Source organism: Melospiza georgiana, chromosome 9 (assembly GCF_028018845.1).
Source record: "Melospiza georgiana isolate bMelGeo1 chromosome 9, bMelGeo1.pri, whole genome shotgun sequence".
Classification (NCBI taxonomy): domain Eukaryota; kingdom Metazoa; phylum Chordata; class Aves; order Passeriformes; family Passerellidae; genus Melospiza; species Melospiza georgiana.
Window position 1 is genome coordinate 14,423,557 of NC_080438.1, and position 17,499 is coordinate 14,441,055.

The window sequence follows — 17,499 nt, forward strand, 5'->3', positions numbered from 1 at the left end:
AAACAAGAACAGAAAGGAACCAAAAAATACCACTGAAAGAGGTGAAGGAAGGACAAAGGGCAGAGAGACAATAACCAACTGCATGAAACAAAAACATCAGGGAAGAGAGATGGTAAGGAAGGTAAACTGCAAACAAATCCAAAAGGCAAAAATTTTACAGAGTGAAAGCTCAACCTATAAAGCTTCATTAAGTTTTCAGGAAATTAGTTTTGAGCAAAGTCCAAGCAGCACAACGATGGAAGCATATTCATTTCTTTGCCTTCTCAATCTGCCTTCAGGTTAACAAAGCAAACCCAAAAAATAAACATCCAACCTATTGGAACTGGTAAGGGGGACAACGTATAGCAGCTCCTGCCTTCTCCCTGTGAACAATGCAATCTGCTCCTTTCGTGCCCTGCTTTCAGAACAGCAGGAATAAACAGGCAAAACATAATTTACAGTCTTGGTTTATCTATATCCACAGCCTGTCTGCTGGTTCAAACCCAGCAGAATGTGTATGTGTGCATTCAGAGAGATGGCTGTCATTAGCCCAACCACGTTAACCAAGGTATAAAAGGCAGGACCAGATCAGTAATAAAGTTTACACTTCATTATGGATGTCAAAATCCTTGCTGATTTTTTTTCACTGCAAGAATCTAGCTTATTAAATTTCACAAGCAAAACCATCTCTGAGTGAGCATTCAGGAATCAGTCACTTGGAAGCCTTCAGGACTAAAATCTAAAACCAGATATTTCCTTAATAAATTTACAGAATTAGAACAACTGGACATATTAACATACGTCTCTGTTTTCATGGCTGTAAAATGATTGGATTCTTGTCTCATCAAATTTACATTGTAGAATCTGAATATAGTATGATTAGACATTATTTTAACAACTACATTACAATACAATTTAAAATAAAATGGCCCTTTATATCACACTAATATCAGTGTTTTAAATAACAAAGGGGACTTTTTTTAAAAAAATAAAGGAAAGGATTAGCATTTAGTTTCAATCAGTATAAGCAATGCTGTACCAGTTGGTGTCTCAAAGATTCAGAATTTTATTAATATTCCAGAGATGCATTTGTGTTGCCTCTGGGTACACTGAAAAGCCACTTAAACTGCACTTAAAGCACCACTACAGGATCAAATTGATGTGCATCAACCATTTACAATAAAACTTGATTATTATAAAGGCATACATATTTGCATAATTACATGTTTGATTTTTTGATAATGCAGCATACACTACAAAATGTTGCTTCATGTAGAAAGGCATCGTCAAAAAGCACCATCTGCTGTAGTGTTTAATGCACTGCAATGTTTGAAAAATCCTGAAGGTAGATTGATGCAAATCAAAGGAGAAAGCAAAGGAGTTTTGCTAGAACAAGGGGCTCAGGGAGGGAGGAGGGGACTCACTACAGAACAGTGTGGACCTTTTGTTAGGCTGTCATCTGTTTCTCTCTGGCTATTTTTAAATAAAATTTTCAGGGGACAAAGGTAAAAGACAACAGAGCAGCACATCCTACAGCCCACAGAACACAGGATTTCTAACTTGAGAGCATTTGGCATAAACACATTTTTGATGTTTTTACTAAAAAACTAAAAAAAAATCAGTAGTGTTTGCAATGAAGGAATTATAATGGAAAAGAAAGCAAACTTAACAAGAATTAATCTTTTCAAAGGAATCTCTATTAAGCATCACAATAGCTCAAAAGGCATAGAACATGGAAGTAAGAATATCTCCATATTTTCTCAATTCAAAACAAGAAGCCACCCGATCTTCAGTAATATCTGACCATGTCTGAGCAGCACCAACAGAAGCCCAATGGGTTCAGTAAGTCGGATGCTAAGATTGCAGAAGTGAATGTGCATCTTTGATTACAAAAAAAAGCAAGCATTTCTAGACTGAGCACTGTTAGCCCAGGGTTCTTGTATCCTAAAAATATGCATCATTTTGATTAGCACTACATGTCTATCATTTTAATACCTGAGGCTTTTTTTCAAAGTGGATTTTGAGACAAGACATTAATCAAATATAGTTGTAACTGTTTGTAATAATATTCTGCCATCCTGAGGAGTTTTGTGCATGCATCCAGAATACACACACAGAGAGAAAAGAGTCATCTGTGGCTTTTTCCAAGTCTGTTGCTACCTCTGAGCTATGCTGTAAACATTTTTGGACAATATGCTGAGCAGTAAAGCACAGCACTGAGCCAAGACACGGCGGATCTGGCAGGGAAGTCAATAGGCATGTACTAGCCTGTTGCTTCCCAGTAGGAGCTCATTCCTTCACAAATTGGCCTTTGGTAAGCAGTGTGATTCATTGCTCAGGGACTGGATTACAAGCTGGAAACCAGCTGACAGAACTTGGGCAACTCATTTCACATCTCCATGCTGTCCATTTTCCTTCCTCCTGTTTTTCACATTACATTAGTTGAAAATTATAAAACTCTTCAGGGCAAGAAGGACTTTTTCATAATACAAGTTTCCAGCATGTTGGGTATTAAACAAGCTTTTATCTCTGTGGGCACCTCAAGGTATACCAGGATACAAACAACAGTTGGATTATATGCTATATGTGGGATAAATACCAAGTCAATTAAAAAGCATCTTTAACAACACAATCTGACTATAAAGTCTAGCAGTCAAGAACAGCATCTGGCTCCAAGATGTATTCTACAGTCCATGACACCAAAGAGCTTCAGAAACAGATGAAATTTTGTCCAGACACCTGAAGGAAAAATGTGGTTGTGTATGTGTGAATGCAAATATCTCAAAACCTTCTGTGCCCAAACCACAACAGCTTGCATGTAGATTCATTGAAACCAAAGGCATGGCCACAGAACTGGAAGCCCTAAAGCTGCATTGCTGGCCTGTTAGGCTATGCTACATCTGGACTATAATAAATTTACATTCCCACCAAGAAAATAGCCACTGTTTTGTAGTTATCAGACAGATTTTGTTTCACATTATGTCAGAATGTGCTTGAGTCCCCTGCTATGCATTAGATAATTAAACATCCAGGTTTCTTACCCTGACTTATCAGGTACAATTATAGTTTGGCATCAGGGATGCTGAACACCCACACTGTCATTGACTTAGATCAGCACTGTGAAATCCAATGGTTCTAAAAAATCAAATCTTTTGCAGAAAATCTTTTCCATATGAAATCTTTTTTTAAAATAACAAACATATGGTTCTGTGTACACAGTTCATGAAAAACTCAGAAACATTTATCTTTTGGTATTTTCCCCATGCCAATCATTTACTGGGTTGAACTGGACTGCACTTTGATGCAGTGCCATTTCCTCTGCCTGCACTTGAAGCAGAAACTGAATGGTTTCTTGCTCATCAGGTACCTGTACTGAAAAGATAATGTCATATTCATAATATAGTATTGAAAATAGCCCCAAACTACAACAAAGCCTCAAAGGCATCTCTATTTCTTTCCCACTGAAGTCACTATGTGAATTTGGTCATAGCACCCAAAAAGGAAACAAAACCAGCCAGGCAGAGACAAACCTTTAGAAACAATGAGTTTCCCTTTTGTGCTTTAATATTCTGCTCTTGGTGAGCTTCTCTGACAAAGTCTGCACTAATCGTTGCTGGAATCAGCACAGCAGAGGCTGCTAAGCAAAGGTTTTTTCTCCACCTCTCTGCACTAGGCAGACAGGGTTTTCATTACATATATCATTTTCAACTTGCTGCAGTGATTCCACAAAGACAGGAGGATTTAGACAGTTAATGAATGGGGGTGGGGAGCAGGCTGGAGTTGGAGCTTCCGTGCTAATGTTTAAGGCTAGATACTATGAGTGGCTTCACACACAGGGCACTGCCACTGATTTTATTTTCATTGCATGGCACTGACAGACTTTGACAGCCAAATCACTCATCTCTAGTTAATTACTCAAAGTTGGGGAGTGGGATTTTTTTTTTTGAACATTTATTGCTACAGGAGTTAGGGCAAGGCTTGTTGGTCATTGCCTTGCACTGGTTATTATGGTGCTGCAATGACAGCAAAATTATTTATCTTTTTGTTGCTAATAAGGAACAGAAGTGAAGGTTTGGTCTGAATATACTATAGGATCTAGGGACCATTTACTACATCATAATGCAATGCAAGAGATGTTGTATAACTCAGTACATCTACAAGTCTCTTACTGCTTTATTATTAGGAAAAAAAAATCCATCTTGTAACTTAACTGACACAAAGTTACCATCTTATAAATAAGATAAACATGAATGAGAAAAACAACATTCCCCTCCCTCTCCCCAGGTAAAAAGATATACCCCTTTTCCCAACTCCCTTCCAGCACAGAATACTCTGTTTCACCAATCTCAGTACCCTTGCTACTGTTCAGCACTTTGGTCTAACTCACCTTCTGCAGACATGTCATCAATATTGCCTGCCACTTGGGAGAACAGACTATACTGATTACAAAATACAGGTTCTATAAATCTGATTATTTTAATGATAAAACAGGATATTTTAGGCTTTCTTCTCCCTGAAGAACAAAGAACAATTGCAGATTGATTGTAAACCAATTAAGGGCCTTAGAGCTATAGGTTGCGAATATAATTTCTTTCTCCTAGGGGAAGAAAACAAAATAAATAAACAAAAAAAAAATTCTCGTTCCTACATCTCTGCATAATAACTTATGATGTGAAGCTGTTAATTCAAATCTAAGTGTTGAATTATGACTTCAACTTTCTCAAGCCATAGTTATCACCAGATCCTACTCAGCTGCCTCTTTCAATGACCAACATCCACTGACACGTCAGGCAGAGAGGGAAGAAAGTGGTGAACATCACAGAACACAGGCACATGGCCAAGCACAAGCAGTTTTGATCTTTAGGGGATGTTATTCTCTGCAACACTTCACAGAAATTAAATAAATAGTTGTAGAAAGTGACCCCACTTCAATGCCAATTCCCTCCTTAAATGCAGAATGTTGGACACTTGAGGAGCCCCAGGGTATGGTACAGCCTTTGAGAAGACATTCTCCAGACTGACCACAGCAATCTACTCCCATCATGGCAGGTCACCACTGTCCTCAGAGCTGAATGGAAACTACAAGGATTAGTTAATACCCTTTATCTTTCATTTAAGGCTATTCCCTGCAACTATATCCTGCTGCCAATGCTCAGTTAATAGGTTCCTGTAGTGAATAACATCATGTGCTCTGTCAATTATTCATAATGAGACAAGCGTTTTCACATCAGAATGCTAACTTGTAATGTGATGATCCTGTATTGCACAAGTGTATCAAAGCTCAGTCTCATAACATCACTAGCTTACTAAGTGAACTTTGAACAGGATTTATTCCCCAGTCTGTTCAGTCCTAATTTTCATGAATTTTGAAAATAGAAAATGTCTTCTCCTTGGCAACATTTTTAGATTATGGTTTGTATTTTAGATGCTTGCTTTACTGCTACATTGCATTTATTCTAACACATCATTGATTCCCTGTCTCATACATCATATTTAGTTACTTTTTTATTGTATAATTTCTAGGTGACAGTGGCTATCCAGGACAGAAAGAGCTGATGGATCTAATTTGATTTTGCCCTTCTACCAGCAGAAGTTCACTTACTAGTTCACTTACTCAGAATTCATTGATCACTCAAAGGTCTTCTGGGATTGTGAAATCTCATTCTCGGCGTCTTTTCCAATTGTCAAAGCACAGACTCAATACCACATCTGACATCCTTGCAGCCTGCCTAGTTCTGCATAACACAGCAGTCAACCATGGGGTTATAGTCAATGATGGGACTCTCACAAAGGATGACAAGGCTAAATCTTACTGACTTCAGACATGCCAAAAAGGTATATCTTTCTGAAAGGTGGGTTTGCTGATGATAAGCAAGGGGCAGCTCAGTGACAGCCATATCTTTAACAAGGAACAGGAAGAGCTGGGAAAGGATGATTAGAGCCAGGAAGGTCGGATAGTAAAAGACGGAGAAAATGCAGAAGGAGTTTTCACAAAGATCCATAGGTCTAAAAGCAAATAAATTGCACTACTTAGTGTAGGAAGATGATTGAATTCCTCTATCTGTGGGTTACAGTTCCCAGCTAAAACAGAAGGCAGCGTCCTGTGCACAGCCCATTCAGTTCAGTGGTAAGACTCATGGAGGGGACTGTCAGAACAAGAACCACTCTCAAAGTGGATGTAAACACCTTCTGGTCACTAAATGCACACAAAGAGGCCAGATGAGGTTTCTGAAACTTCAACAAATGCTTATGTTCAGTAAGGCTCATCCTGAGTTTTTGAGAGCAGATAAGGTGGAAAAGAAAGATATTGGGAAGTAGATGACATTTAAAAGAAGCAGTATTAAAGTCCTCCATTACAAGAATAAAGACAACTATTTTGTCAACAGCAAAGACATTTATCTTCATCTGGGAGAAACACGTGATACTTCCTCTTACCTGAGGGAATTCTAAACCATGCACCTACTGCAGAATTTTGCAAACATTCATCAATATTTACGTTACCAGTTTTGGAACCAATGCATTACCAAATATGAGTTTCTTTCACAGTAACAAACATTATAATCAGAACAGACACCCTTTAATCACAGATTGTTTTCTGAACACATTTGCCAGTCTCATTTCAAACTGTTTGAGCACCTGAGCTTTCATTACTCCTCTCTGGAAAGTATTCACTATCCTAAATGCAGCCAGCTATGCTAAGTAACTTTGCTCTGATAGACATTGTTCATTTTCTCCTTTTTTCACTCATCCTTTGGAGGACATGAAAATGTTTTTCTCCCTGTGTGCTTAAAATACTTCCACAAAAATCAGCTGCTCCATCTTCTTGTCATAAACTTGTTTATATTCAAATAGGCACCAGTGTTGCTGGGCCCCATCAAGAGACTTGGTCAATAGTTCCAAAAACACAGAAGTCACAGGGGAAAATGATGGGGAATTACATTCCCAGTAAAACAGTATTTAAAATCCCTTAGTTGGCTTGCAGACTATGATACTTTCATTTAGAAATACTGGTTTATTTCAAATAGAATTTTATTCAAACAGAATGAAAGCATAGCTTCTGAGGCTAGAGCTGAAGCCTTGGAACAGAGGGGGAGTGATCCCATACTTAACATCACCACTCAGAGCTCTGATCACTCTCTATTTTGCTCCAAACACACTGTGCAGCCTTAGTCAAGTTGCTTAGGGGTTTTTTGTGGCTTAATCCCCCATCTTTGAGATAACTGTGACTTAGACTCCCTATCTCATAGGCACACAGTGAGGATGAATGCATTAAAAAAAGAATTAATATATCACAATATAGTGATAGGAGTTCAATAACCTGCATACAGAGTAATTTATCTTTTTGTCTCCTGGATCAAGTACAGTTTCTAGGTGCGTGCAACAATAAAAACCTAATCTATTAATATATAAGGAAACCAAGCAATCTTCATCCCTACATTCCTGTATATGAAACCATGAACAGAAACACAATATGGATGGGAAATGCTGGGGTAGAAAAGAACAGAATTTCTTCCTTAATTACAATGGGCTTAAGACAAGGAAAGGAAACACAAGCTAGACATAAAGAAATCTGTTTGTTCCAACAGCATAAACAAGAGACACAACAAAACCAAAAAACTGTACAACAAATTCATATATAAAGTAGATATATCAAGTATTTAGACACATTTGAAAAAAGACACTCCTTACTGCTATCTTGTGTAAGGAATACACTGTAATTTACTAGTATCTGAATTATATACTGTTCCCAGGGTGAAACCTCTGTATTTCTTGCTCCAAACTACTCTGCCTATAAAATAGCTTTATTAGAGTTTAGCAATGTTAAGGAAAAAAGTAAAGGTAATGTCTACAGCTCCCACTAAAAAACAGATCGTACATTTTACAGTGATTATAGTGCATACTATAAAAAATGAGTTTTCACCAAATATTCAAAATTATAGATTTATTCAAAAATCAAACTAGTGAATTGTGCAGATTATATAGCCAATAAAATATTTATTGTTGCACAATGTATATTGTTAACTGTGTTGACTACTTTTCACCAAGGTGCCAGAGAAATGAAAAATTAACCAGTGCAGAATATAAAATACAGGGGGGTTGAGTCCTAGAGCTAGTTCATGAGCATACAAAACAGATTGTATTCAGAGCTGTAATATAGAAATTCTTCAGTGAAGAAGACACCAGAGCTGAATACCTGACAGCAGAACAAAACAGAGAACAGCATTAAAGCCTTGTAGTTGAGGTGCTGCATGCAAATGCAGGGAGAGCTGAATTAATAATGTTGAAGGTCTAGCTAACGTAGACAGTGGCTGTGTCAATGAATGTTTTAATGACATCTTACTAGTTTTAAGGACTAAGAAGTGCATACATGCAGCCTGATGGAATTCTGGAAGTACAGTGAACATGTGGTTTAAAAATCTCTTTGGGTTTACGAAAACAAGTAAATATTTTAATATCCTCCTTTTCTGCAACTTCGTAAACTGATCTATGAAAATCACACGTGGTTTGAGGTGCATATTCTTGTTTTCAGCATTAACCATAACCACTATCAATGAACCTCCTATTGTCTACCATTTATTCTTTTACAAAATTTACATTAATATTCATTTAAATGTCAGCTACAGGGCACCAAATGTTGATCACGCTATGAAAGGAAAATTTTAATAAAACCCAACAATTTTAAAGTATCCTCTAGATATTTTGAACCTTAATGCTGTGACTTCAGTTGTACCTTCTTGTCCTGTTGATTTTGAGATGACTTACACAACTTCCTAATGGAAGACAAGGATAAGAGGTAGGCTGGCAGCACCAGACAGGGTAGGACTCAGGCTGTTGCTCCAGCCATGCTGCACAGAAAGGCTCTTCTGACCTGACCATTCACAAATTACAGTGGGTAAAAAAACCAAAACCACCAATACTCTGGAGTGAGGACTTTCATCCTTGCCATTGGTCTCTCTATTTCAGCTTTTCCTCTTCCAGCCTTTAGCACAGACCACACCAAGTGTGGAAGTGCAATTGCACACTCAGAGTGAGCAAGTCCCAGCCTGACAAAGTGCTGACAAAAGAGCATTTACGCTCAATCTTACTCTGTAGCTGTGGCCCAGAGTAAGCTTGGGCCACACTCCTGCCTGTCCTCTTCCACTGGAGCAGATTCCTCAAGCAGGGGGTAGGGACACTCCTTCCTCTGTGGGAGAAAGTCCAGGCTGCTGGAACAGCAAAAATATGTTCTGCCTCATTCTCCATAGCCCTCCTCATCCTCAAAGCACCGTGGTGCTGACAACTGGCCAGGAAAAGCAGCTGCCTCTTAGGGTTCAGAATTTAAAGAGAACTGTCTTTCTCCTCTCATCCCAACTGGTCACACTCCTTGATACTGAATGACATTGAAGGCAAAATAGTTGACAATGAAAAACTCTGCTGAATATTTCAGAATTAGCTATCCCAAAGAAACGGGTCCCTAGGCTACCCTAGCCCACGTCAAAAGAAAAATTATACAACGACATTTCAGAAAGCCCTTGGAGACGTGTGCTGGCTTTCTCAGGCCAGGCAAACAGCAGCCACAGGTCCTGCTTTTTGAAGAGGAGGAAAAAACCAGCTAGAATTAATTGAAAAATGCAGGTTAGATGTTCTCTTAGGATCTTATAGATCCTGTATTTTTAATTGTTGGTTCTGTCAGCATTTGGCACCTGCACATTTTTAAAATCTTTTTGATTTACACTGAAGCAGTTGGATTGTGCCATCAGACCGCATGAACTCGGTGAGAAACACTGCCATTGTCTGCTGCTCCTGGTGTGAGGCTGGAGAGGGGAATACGTGTATGCTTGGAGGACAGAAACCCATTCCAGCACCTTTCTGCTCAGACAGACTAAACCATGTACCTACACAAGATCAGGGCCAAAGCCAAAAATCTGGGTGCCTAAAACCAGGTTCCTAAAATTAATGCTTGAGATGCCTAAAAAACAATCTCTTGCAAAATTTAAACAATGAAGAAGCTCTTTTGAGAGCAGTCAAAGCTTCAGTATTTCTGAATCCACTGTGGTACCTAAGTCCAGGTCCTCATTTTAAGAAATCCTGGACTAGAACCCACCCCACCTTGATATTTAAATGCACTACAGAGCAGAAAAAGCTGAACAGGTCTGGACAACCTGCACAAATGGGCAGGCAGCAGCCAGGCAGAGCAGTCGTTCCACCCCGCTGACTTACTGCTGTGGAAGGAACCTCTCTGCTGAGGATAAAGACAGGCAAGGCACAGAAAATTTGCAGCTTTTTACACACACTAAGGAAAAGGATTAAAAACACCATATAGAACAAAGATTCACAATAGATCAGCCACACAACTCTGTGGAAGGAACAAAGGTTTCATAAAAGAATAAATGAAAAAAAAATTTCCAGAGACTATAGGCAGCCCTAGAGACTTTTAAGTATTAGTCAGAGCAAAGGCTGCCAGATGCTTCCGGAGTCCTGACTGCTCACTGGGGAGCTCAGGCCTTTCCAATGGGGCGAGGCAGGTCAGCTGGAGACTAAAGGGTACAGAGCTCCCCAGAGAAAGACTTTTTTGTTATGTTTGGGTTTAAGTGTGTTTCCTTCACAAGACATGGTCTGAGGCTCCCTTATGTTTTCTACTTTTATTATGAGGAAAAGAGTGACACTTTTTCTTTCTTTTGGGGAAGTGAAAGCCCTTGCTTGAAGAGTTTTGCAAAAACCTGATGTCAAGCTAACAGTGGCCAGCTCATGTTAACAAACAACACTGCAAGTTTTGTCCTTAACAAACTAACTCAGGCTATCCAGCCAGAAGAGCTTTCATTCCCATACCCCATAGATTCTTGCTTTTGCCCCACTCATTTCCCAAAGTAAATGAAACAGCTAAATTTTTCTCTTTTTTTCACCTTTCCTTTAGATTCTTTATAGCTTAGATTTTGCAATCTGAATATTAAAGCTTATTTCCCATTTCCACACAAAAGCAGAGTAAGGCAGAGCTCTTGTGCAATAGACAGACACAATAGACACTGTATAATAAATGCCTTTATCATGCCTTTCTTACCTCTAGCACAGTTCTTTCCCAGCCACAAGAAGTTCTAAGCAGGCATCCTCTGCTCATCCCCATGACACTCATGCAGCCAAGGGAGATGAGCTACTCACAGTAAAAAGTGCTTTGGGAGCATTATACAATTTCACTTGTCTATGTTTTTCAGTCTCTCATGAAGTGATAACAGACAAAAGTTCCCCAAATAATAAATAACCAAAACAACATTTGAAGTGAAATTCTCATACTTACTTAGGACTGCTTGTTTGAAGCAACAGCAATGGTTGTGTAGGCAGTGCATAGACTCAAGAATTGGATGTGATATGCAACCAGAAAAACAGTTCACTTTTTGACCATCTATTCTCCAGGGAGCACTAGGAGAAGATGACAGAGATCTGTGGAAAAGAGAAGTTCATTACTTTAAAGCCTAAGCAAAAAAACCCCAGGAACATGTAACGAAATGCAAAGCCAGAAGGTGAGGCTGCCTTTCATTAGAAAAAGGCCCACCACTGCAAAAACAACCCTTATCTTCATGGGAATGCAGCCTACTTTCAATTACTATCAAATATTTCAGAATTGCTTGTCCCAAAACAATTATTTTTAATTTTATTAAACAATGACAGTACAATAACATGAGTAGTTCTTACCCTTTTAAGTTTATCTGATGAGATGGCAATATATAATATACACTGAAGAACCTCAACTGTTGGCTTTACAAGCTCTTGCTCTTTAGTTAATCCCAGGACCTCAGTTCAGGGTACTGCAGTCTTCATTCATTCACTTTAATTCTATTTCATATGAAGACAACATAACTCTTAGGTGAATTTTCATGGTGAATTGCAATGTGATTGCTATATTTAGGGTCCTGTTGAGATAGAAAAGTTTTCCATAGTGATATGTGTTAACATACATATTTCACTCCTTTTTCTAGAAAGGGATGGTGATATACATATATAAACATGTATAAATCTATATACTTCTATATTAGAAAAAAAAATTAAAGTAAGAACTTCATTAAGGGCAATGATTCATTTGCACCTCAGGAGTCTAACAAACATCGCACCAGGATGTGCCATCCATGCCCAGGACAGGGCACAAAATAAAAACAAGGGATGATCAATTTAACAAAACTGAAGAATGACTTAATGGGAGGCAGATGAATCTCATTTTTTTTTTTTCCTGTAAGATAGGTTGCTTTTCTTTTCATACCTCTGACTCAAAAGAGGTGACTTCAGGTATCTAGTTAAACATAGAAGAGAAAAAAATGGCACATTGTTGTCAGAGGTAGCTAAGGTTTAGATACAAAATACTGAACCTGATACAACCAGATGATAATACTCTAAATGTATGGACTTCTAACAGGGTGAATTACTACAACGAGAACATATATATGAAAATATACAAATGCATATGCTGACACCATCTGAAGTGAGCAGCTCCAAGCCCTCTCCCTAGAGCCTCCTCCACACAAGACACAAGTTCCCTCTCACTGTGAGGTATCCTCGTGCCTTCCCTTTTCCCAAGGGCACCTGTCACTCCCCAGCCTCACTGGGGAACTGGAGGCTCAGCACTCGGGTCCAAGGACAGCTCCCCCAGTCTGGGGTGGGTGCTGGCCATGGTGCCAGACTGCACCATCCAGGGCCAGCAGCACTCATGCACTTGCTTGGTTTTTCTGCCACTCTATAGGCACATGCAGGAAAGTTTCAGACTGGATGACCTGATATTTGCAGCTGCTTGTTAATAATCAAATAAAAATTGAGTGCATGGGAATAAATAAACACATATGTGCTCAGTGTAGATCCTGATGGCAAATACTACACACTCTGATATCAAATGGAAAGGAGCCACCATTTACCTGTGGTTCTAAGACCAAGTACTGCCATTGCCTAGTACAGTAGAATGAAACTGTTCTGCGACACAAGACAGATGGGATAGGAAGATGTGAAGTGCTACAAATAAAACCTAAAACTGAACTTTTAAATATTCATTCTGAACTATAAAGAGAGCTGTGGCTTTTGTGCGCTACAGATGGCTTGGAAATGCAGTGCAAACAAAGGACCAATTTCTGAATACTCATAGCTGCTCTCCTATAATAGCTGGAGGCCCAAAACTCCAGGGGTTTGAGATGATTCAACTAGATCCTCTTACCTGCCAAATTTCATCAAAGCAACATTGCTTTTAACATCTTATAAGGGATGAAAGAAATATGAATAGTGTGGGGTTTTTTAATGAAACACGGACTGTTTAAGCTCGAACAAAAAATTACAATATGAATGGAATGTGCAAGGTAAAGGGAAAACCATCATTTTATTATACATACTTAAAGCATCTTATAAGATGAAATCTGTACTTTTTATAGATTGAAAGATTAAATAGAAATATTTCCTAGATTTAGATAAATGAAGGAAACAAAATCAAAAATAAGCATAATAAAAATCCCTGCCAGTCACAGTCAATGAGAAACTGCTGACTGATTGCCAAGTATGGCCTTATGTTTAAACCTAGGAAAGACACATGTGTTTCTTTGTAAGGTAGTGGGGCATGACCTCATCAGTCAGAGATTATTCTCTGCATAATAGTTTATGGAAAGAAACCACTAATGCCAGCTCCTCATCTGCCTTCCAGATAGAGGCCAACTGATATGAATACAACTGGAAGGGCACTCAGCCCAAGCAGCACTGCTGCTAAGACCATACACTGCTGCATGGATGTAGCAGTAAATTAGCACTTCCTGATGCTGTTAGCTGCTAGCAATTATAATGTCTTTGGCTCTAGAGAGGGGACACCCTCACACCTTTTGCATGTATCTGAGCTTCTATAAGAATGGAACTGGACAAGAAAATCCAAAAGAAAGATGGAGGCTCTGAGGGGGAGCGGGGAACACCCAAGAGGGAGAGGGGATCCCTGAACTGCCAACAGTCCTCCAGACAGAGAAGCCACAGAAACAACCGTGCAGCACGGAATCACAGCTAGAAGCCAGGATTATGGGTAATTATGATGTGCCACTGCCAGCTGAAGGGAGAGAAAGTGCAGGAATAAGAGGAAAAGGCATGAAGGTCTTGATGAAAATGTAACCATCCTGTAATGACAGTGAGAGCCAAGAGACAGTTGCAGTCTGATACCAAGTGATGGGGGAAAGATGACAAGTGGGTTATGTTATCTGTGAAATCAAGGGAATGAGCCAGGAGGGACAGGCAGAGGGAGGCAGCCTGGACAGTAAGAGCTGTTGGGGAAGGCGTGGTTGAACTACTGCTGCATTTGCCAAGGTTAGAGAAAAGGGTTCTGTCAAAAATCAAGTTAAGATGATGAGAGTTGGGCTACAGGTTTTAACCGCTTCTAGAAAAGACAGGAGAAGTGGCCACTTATGGCAGGGAACCAGCCTGCTGCTTTGGGGAACAGCCCAGGTAACAGGTGTGAACTGGAAACTTGAAACCTTGCTGCAGAGACACAGGATCCTTTACTGCTGGCAGGAGGAGAGGAAGGAGGACTTGGCAAAGCTGGAGGAAGCAAGCCAGAGGACCAGGGCCTCCCTTTCAAGCATGTCTGTCTGGTGCTGGATCTGCATCCATCAGAGTGCAAGCAGGGATTGCAGTCTGACAGTCTGGCTTGGTTTCTGTTCACAACCAAGACAAAAAAGTGGCCGATCAACTGAGGGGAAAGGGCAGGATCCCCTGGCAGAAAATACAGCTTTTCCAATGACCTTGCTGTCCTTTTGAGAGTAACTGCTTTTCAGGACAGAGTGTCCCAACAGGACACTTAAATGCCTTCAGCACATTACAGTACTCAGAGATAAAACTGAACAACTTTTCATGAAATTTGCCTGCCATAAAAACATCTTTATTGCCCTGGGCTAATGTGTAAGTTAGCGAGGGATTATAGTTCAGCTTCTGTAGCCATTTTACATAATAGAAAAAAAAATCCATAGGGACCTCATCTGTTGGTCCTCTAAAACACAAAAAGAAGTGTTAAGCTGCATTTAATCATGGTAATAGGCTATCAGTTATTTTCCTAAACCTTCACACTCACTGCTGTCATTCTAGGCAGAGCCAATCAACCTGACTTAATCATCTTCTTGTGGCTTGCTCCACCGTGCCCCTTCCTTTTGAACATATATAAACTCTAATTATTTTTTAATCCTTTACTAAAACTGGCAAAATGAGTGCTCCCCTTCCAGCATACAGATGTGGAAGTTTCCAGGCTCAGGAGCTGCAGTTCTCCAGGGCCTGTTCCCTTGGGGCTGTGTGTCACTGGCAGGGCTTGGCAGAGGGCACTGCTGCCTCTCCAGGAGCACTCCTCTCCTGCCTTCTGCTGCTCCTCTTCTATAATGACAGCAAGAATTACAGTGAGGTTATATTTGCATGTTGTAAGGCCACAGTGACTGCTGCTAAAATAACATAAACTTAACCCTGATGTGAGTTTGCTTGTCTACAAAGGGATGCATTTGAATGCTTACCCAAACTGCCAGCCCCCTTCCAGGATATGGTTTCCTCATGGACAGCCTGATCTGCACCTCCCAAATGCCTTCTTCTGGGCTGTCTCTGCCCTTCTCATCTGGTGGAAATGGGGTTCCCCTCTCACTTCCCTCTAGTGTACTCTCACCTGCAGCCTAAATGTACATATGCAGGCTTGCTTGTGCTATGCATTACTAAGAGAAAATGCTCCAAAATCAGAAAATTATAAGTTGATTTCAGTGATCACAAATACAGTTCACATTGCAGTTCTGGCTCTGTTCACCTCTGCTGTAAAAAGGGGAAGCCTAGCTCTTCATAAAACATCAAGTGTTCAGTGAGACCCAGAGTGAAGGAGGAGTTATTCTTGTTGGTCTGTTGCCTTCTCTAAAGTCTATAATATAACAATTCATGCATACATATCACAAGAGGCAGCAGGGCTGTCACTACCAGTTTGCTGCCTAATGCCTCATGTTTGCAGTAGCACAGCTGTGTCCCCTGTCAGCTCCTGCAGGGGCAGGCTGGGACCAGGGATCCCACAGGGACAGGTGCTGTCCCATGTCTCTGTGCCTTCTCCCAAGACAGAGGTGGAACATGCACTGTGTGCTCTTAGCATCTGTTGATAATTGGGAGCTGTCCCACAGTGCCCAAGCAGCAGATTCACACACAGAGGCTGGTCCATACCACACTGACAGACCAACCTCTGTTCCTACAGCAAGCAGTTCATGAACCAGCTCCCAGAGTTGTCCTAATGCAGTTGACTGAGCAGAACCTGTAATTCTAAAGAACTCTTGGGCTCCCTCCAAATCCTATTGTTATATAAAGTCAGGCAATATCATTCCTTTACCTCTCAACCAGAAGATGAGGCCACCAGCATCTCACTGTTCCTCCAGCTATACTACATATGAAGTTGCCCCTTGTGTCATGAAAATAAACAAACCAGAGGAAACTCACTCTGCCTACTTTAATGTCCCAATTCCCCAGCCTATGAAAGACTATTCACATTGCAGTATGTTTCTGTCCAAGCCTTAATTGTTAACCCTCCCCCAGGAATCACTTGTTATTGGGGAAAGAAGAACTGAAAAATCAAACCTCTTGCTGCAGTTGTTTATAGAACAGATCACCAATTCTGGGAGATCAATGGGATAAACATGGTCCAAACTGTTTCCTGTATAATCATAGTAAACTTACAAGGATGCTCTTATAAAATGTACTTTAATTGGAGTAGCTTACTTTTTAATTTGCAATTTTAAATGTGAGCATGTTATAACTTGTAGATGAACATTTCTATAAAGATAATTACATATGGCAAGACAGAAAAACTTTTTAAAACATTTTCTCTTGAATGTGTGCCTGAATTCATTTACAACTGTTGCTGCTTTAAACATTTCAGGCAGAATAAGTGGATGGCACTAAACAGCTTAGCTGCAATTATTATGGAATGTCTGAGGTATAATTTCCCCTGCGGTTTTGTTAGGCGTGCAAAATTCATAATTCTGATTTGTGGCAGGTACTTATTACCCATCGCAGGTGGAGATATGCAAATATTATTCTAGTAGGGTTGAACAGTCTTTATTTCTGTATTCAGCTATTAACGAGATTTGTGAGTCTGGTACTCTGGGGCCATTTAATTAATTAGATGGTACAGATAAAATATAAATTGTTTTGTAGGCTACACAATTCCAGTTCTAGAAGATGTAAAATATGGCTAAATGAACTTAGTATGGATTGATTTATTGTTTCATGTATGGCAGAGAGTAAAGGAAAATTCTGTCTCTTACTTTTGCCTATATAATCCTGTACATTATCCTTGCATTGTCAAGCATTGTGAGAAAGGGATGTTATTTATTTTTCATTATTATTAAGAATGTCTATCTGTTATCCTCTTTATAAAAAACTGCTGGCATGCATCAAGCAAGCTAAAAAAAAGGCATGTTCTTTTATGGAAGCCAATATGTGCATGTTTCAGAATAAGCACGTATTTCCAAGACATTTAGATTTGGTAGGATAATATTGTCTCAAGGTCTGACACTTCTATTTTAAATAAATCGT

At 39.7% G+C, this 17,499-nt stretch overlaps 1 protein-coding gene across 9 annotated transcripts in view; it reads right to left on the bottom strand.

Annotated features, from left to right (window-relative positions):
- Positions 1-17,499, bottom strand: part of PTBP2 (polypyrimidine tract binding protein 2) — a 242,079-nt gene that overhangs the window by 189,389 nt on the left and 35,191 nt on the right. For all 9 annotated transcript variants that reach the window (XR_009114814.1, XR_009114815.1, XR_009114816.1 and 6 more), the window contains exons 12-13: positions 11,647-11,864; positions 11,252-11,394 (exon numbers count right to left, since the gene is read on the bottom strand). The gene's annotated coding sequence lies outside the window, so the exon portion shown is untranslated. The remainder of the gene's footprint in view (positions 1-11,251; positions 11,395-11,646; positions 11,865-17,499) is intronic.